Here is a 5,982-nt window from a genome sequence, read left to right on the forward strand (position 1 = left end):
GAAGTGGGTGTGGCTTTTAAAAAGTGGCCGTGGCCTAATTTTCGGCCTGCGGGTAGTTTACTCAAATCAAGAAATCTCACCCCTACACCTACACAACAACATGAAGAAACGACGCAAATCCCCGCCACAGGGAGACCACAAGGAAATAAGTCCAGAAGCCTCACTAGGTGCTAGCCACCTTAGGGACCTCTCTGACAAGGAATACAGATATGAATTCATTAAGATATTCAATCAACTCGATGAAACAGTCAGACAGATATCCGCTAAACTGAAAGAGGACATGAAAGAAACAATCGATCGCACAATCTACAAAATACAGCAAGAAATGAGAGCAGAAATTGGAAAACTTCTGTGCGAAGTTGGAACAGAAGTCGCACAGAAGTTTTCCAATTTCTTCGCATCACAGATTCCCTAGATGAAGTCAAAAACTCACTCTATGCCCTCAAAAATAGAATGACCACAGCTGAGGAAAGAATCAGTGAGCTGGAAGATCAGTTGCACCAAGCCAACACGCAACACAACAAACAGTGGCAAACAACCTCAAAATAGCTCTACAGAGAATCAGAGTCCTACGAGACGATTCCAAAAGAAACAACATTAGAATCATTGGACTACCAGAAGCCCAGGGATACAATCCCAATGAAAAAAACATGCTTAAACAAACCATCGCTGAGAAATTCCCAGAGCTCCATAATACAGCCATTCAAATTCAAGAAGCCCGAAGGGTGCCAGCTAAGAGACCCGAACAGAAATACTCCAAGACATATTATAATTAGAGTGACCGATGCTGCCAAAAGAGACACAATACTGCAAGCAGCAAGGGCAAAAAAGGAAATCACATACAAAGGAGCACCCCTGAGATTGACAGCAGACCTATCAGAGGAAACCCTAAAAGCCCAAAGGCAGTGGCGAGATAGGGTCAAAAAACAAACTGAAATTAATGCTTCACCAAGAATACTCTATCTGGCTAAACTCTCACTCAAAATCGTAGGAATGCTACACTATTTTATAGATAAACAGCAGCTCAGGAACTTCATAGACTCAAAACCAAACCTAAAACAAGGCCTAAAGGGGCTACTATAAGACAAGACAAAAACTACAACCACAACACACCCACACAGAAACATGACACAAAACTCCATAACCATACTCTCTCTCAATGTCAACAGTCTAAATTCACCATTTAAGAGACACAAAGTGGTAAAATGGATACAGAGACAGAACCCAACATTCTTCTACCTACAAGAAACACACCTCAACACTCAGAGAAAACACAGACTCAAAGTCAAAGGATGGAAAACAATACTGCAATCAAACAGCTCCTGCAAAAAAAAGCTGAGGTGGCCATACTAGTATCCAACAACATTAATTTCACCTTGAAAAAGACTAGAAGGGACAGTGAAGGCTATTTTCTCTTCATCAAGGGATACGTACAACAGGAAGAAATTACACTCTTAAATGTATACGCATGTAATGAGGGAACAGCTAAATATTTAAAAGAACTGCTAACAGATTTTAAGGAGGACATTATAAGCAACACAATAGTACTTGGAGACTTCAATATTGCCCTATCACCTCTGGACAGATCAACAAGAACAAAACCCAGCAAGGAATCATTGGCTTTGAAAGAAGAAATAGAAGAGAGAGGGCTTATAGACCTTTAGAGGCTTTACATCCCAAAAAGAAAGAATACACATTCTTCTCCAGTGTACACGGAACATTTTCCAAAATAGACCATGTGCTAGGACACAAAACATACCTCAACAGAATCAGGAAGATAGAGATAGTATCAGCCATCTTTTCAGACCATGAAGCACTGAGGATAGAAGTGAGTCACATACAGACACAAAGAACCAAATCAAACACCTGGAAATTAAACAACTCGATGCTGAACAACTAGTGGGTCAGGAATGAAGTCAAGGATGAAACCAAAAGATACTTGGAAACAAATAAGAATGAAGACACGAGCTACCAGAACCTATGAGATGCAGCGAAAGCCGTATTAAGGGGAAAATTTATAGCTCTGCAAGCATATCTTAGGTCTGTAGAAACGATGCACATAAAAATCTCACGGCTCAAGACCCTAGAAAAGGATCAACAGAAAGAGCCTAAATCAGGCAGAAGGAAAGAGATAATAAAACTTAGAGCAGAAATCAATGACATGGAAACCAAAGAAACAATCCGAAAGATCAATGAAAGAAAGAGCTTGTTCTTCAATAAAATAAACAAGATAGATAAACCACTAGCAACACTCACAAAGAAACAGAGAGAGAACCCTAATAAACCGAATCAGAAATGAGAAGGGGGATATCACAACAGAAACAAAAGAAATCCAAAAGATCATCAGAGACAACTTTCAAAGTCTGTATGCCACGAAACAAGAGAACCTAGAAGAAATGGACAAATTCCTGGACTCCTATAATCTCCCAAAGCTGAATCAAGAAGATCTGGAGTATCTGAATAGACCTATTAATATCAACAATATCAAAACTGCAATCAAAAGTCTTCCCAAAAACAAAAGCCTGGGCCCAAATCGATTCACTAGCGAATTTTTCCAAACATTTAAAGAGGACCTGCTGCGAGTCCTTCTCAAGCTTTTCCAGGAAATTGAAAAAACGAAAACTCTCCCAAACAGTTTCTATGACGCCCATATCTCTCTACTACCAAAAGGAAACAAAGACACCACGAGAAAAGAAAACTACTGGTCGATATCCTTCATGAACACGGATGCAAAGATTCTCAACAAAATACTAGCAAATAGAATTCACCTACTTATCAAAAAGATCATACATCATGACCAAGTAGGATTCATCTCAGGAATGCAAGGATGGTTTAACACTTGGAAATCAATCAACATAATCCACCATATCAACAAAAGAAAGGGTAAAAATCATATGATCATATCAATAGATGCAGAGAAAGCATTTGACAAGATCCAGCACCCATTTATGATCAAAACCCTAGCCAAAATGGGAATAAAGGGGACTTTTCTCAATATAGTTAAAGCCATCTACCACAAGCCTACAGCAAGCATGGTCCTCAATGGCGAAAAACTGAGAGCCTTCCCTCTAAGATCAGGGACAAGACAAGGATGTCCACTCTCTCCACTGCTGTTCAATATAGTACTGGAAGTACTAGCAATAGCGATTAGGCAAGAAAAAGATATTAGGGGCATCCAGGTAGGAAAGGAAGAAATCAAGCTCTCACTATTCGCAGATGATATGATACTATACTTAGAAAATCCTAAAACCTCTACCAAGAAATTTCTAGAAACAATAGGCTTGTATAGTAAAGTGGCAGGCTATAAAATCAATACCCAAAAGTCCATGGCTTTCCTATATGCAAATAGTGAAAGAGAAGAAAGTGACATGAAGAAAACAATCCCATTCACAATTGTGTCCCAGAAAATTAAGTACCTAGGAATCACCTTAAATAAGGAAGTAAAGGACCTGTACAAAGAAAACTACAAAACGCTACTGCAGGAAATAAAAGAGGATATGAGGAAATGGAAAAATATCCCCTGTTCATGGATCCGGAGAATTAACGTTGTCAAAATGGCAATACTACCCAAAGCACTGTATAAATTCAACGCGATCCCTATTAGGATACCCATGACATTCTTCAAAGAAGTGGAGCAAACACTCCTGAAATTTATATGGAACAATAAGCCCCACGAATAGCTAAAGCAATTCTTCGGAAAAAGAAAATGGGAGGAATCAACCTCCCTAACTTCAAACTCTACGACAAGGCAGTAATAATTAAAACAGCATGGTACTGGAACAAAGGCAGAGCTGTATACCAATGGAACAGGGTTGAAAATACTGACATCTCCCCCCAAGAATATGAGCATCTAATGTTCGATAAGGAGGCAAGAAAAGTGAAGTGGAGCAGGGAAAGCCTCTTTAACAAAACTGGATGGCTACATGCAAAAAATGGGTTCAGAACTCTGCCTAACTCCATCTACAAAAGTAAGATCTAAGTGGATTAAAGACCTCAACATCAGACCTGAATCTATAAGGTACATTGAGGAAAAAGTTGGAAAAACCCTTTATGACATAGAAGCTAATGGTGTCTTCAAAGATGTTACACCGCTGGCCAAGCAAGTGAAAACAGAGATAGACAAATGGGACTATCTTAAACTAAGAAGCTTCTGCACGTCAAAAGAAACAGTGACCAAAATACAAAGACAATCTACAGAATGGGAAAGGATATTCACCAACTACACAGCTGATAAGGGTTTAATTTCAAGGATATACAAAGTACTGGTTGAATTCCACAAAAAGAAAATATTAAACCCCATCAAAAAATTGGGAGATGAAATGAATAATAACTTTCACAAAGAAGAAACCTGAATGGCTAAAAGGCACATGAGAAAATATTCCACATCATTAATCATCAGGGAGATGCAGATCAAAACCACAATGAGATATCACTTCACACCACAGAGACTGGCCCATATCCACCAGAACAAAAGCAACTAGTGCTGGCACTGATGTGGTGAGAAAGGAACACTCCTTCACTGTTGGTGGGAAAGCCGACTGGTTCAGCCCTTTTGGAAAGCAGTATGGATGATTCTCAAAAAATTAGAAATTGAGCTTCCATTTGATCCAGCAATACCACTCCTGGGAATATATCCCAGAGAGGCAAAAAGTATAGTCGAAGTGACATCTGCAATTGTCTGTTCATTGCAGCACTCTTTACAATAGCCAGAATCTGGAAAAAACCTGAGTGCCTGAGAACAGATAACTGGTTAAAGAAACTTTGGTACATATACACAATGGATTACTATGTAGCTGTTATAAAAGACGAAGTCACGAAATTTACATACAAGTGGTACTACATGGAAAGTATTATGTTAAGCGAAATGACTCAGAAAGAAAGGGATAGACATAGAAAGATTGCATTCATCTGCGGAACATAAAGTAACAAAATAGTAAACTAACACCCAAGAATGGCGGAGATTAGTACCAGGAATTTTGCTCCATGACTTGGAGGCCAACCACACATAGTAGGGGAAAAGGAAGCTCAGATAAAGAGGGGAACACCATTTAAAGGTGTTGGGAGGATACTCCCAGGATGGGAGAAGTATGCTAAAAGTAGACTATAGATAAAACATGATTGCCACTCAATGTTTTTTTGCAAACCACAACACCCAAAAGGAGAGAGAGAACAGAGGGGAATGCCCTGCCACAGATACAGGGTGGGATGGGGAGGGTTGGGGGGTGGGAGAGATACTGGGATCCGTGGTGGTGGTAAATGAGCACTGGTGGAGGGATGGGTGTTTGATCATTGTATAATTGAAACCCAAGCACAAAAATGTGTGTCTACAACTGTACCTCATGATGTCTCACTATTAAAAATTTTTTAATAAAAAAATTTTTTTATAATAAAAAAAGATTTAGGATAGTTTCCATGTCCTTGCCACTACATAAACACTACAAAAAGCATATGTTCACGTATATCTTCTCAAATTATTGTTTCCCATTTGGCTGTAGTTATCTGGGTGGAATCAGTTGGTCATAAAGGAACTATTTTTGAACGTTTTATAAAACTTTTTATTTAAACATCATTAATCACAAAATTAAAAATCTATTCATGATTGTTGAAATATTTCCACTTCTTTTGAGAAATCTCCTTAGTATATTTTATAGAAATAGAATCAAGCATTGACATTCAAAACCTACCTTGAGGGGCTGGAGCGATAGCACAACGGGTAGGGTGTTTGCCTTGCATGCAGCCAACATGGCTGACACAGGTTAGATTCCCAGCATCCCATATGGTCCCCCGAGCACTGTAAGGAGTGATTCCTGAGTGCATGAGCCAGGAGTAACCCCTGAGCATCGCCAGGTGTGACCCAAAACGCAAAAAAAAACCTACCTTGAAACCGTGTTTCTCTTTGAGGACACCCCAGCCACACTGGTTGTTTCCAGTCTTGATATCGGCCATTCTAACTGGGCTCAGAGGATCCACCACTGTCCTTAA

The sequence above is a fragment of the Sorex fumeus genome, unplaced genomic scaffold (genome assembly GCF_029834395.1).
Source record: "Sorex fumeus unplaced genomic scaffold, SorFum_2.1 ptg000167l, whole genome shotgun sequence".
Lineage (NCBI taxonomy): Eukaryota > Metazoa > Chordata > Mammalia > Eulipotyphla > Soricidae > Sorex > Sorex fumeus.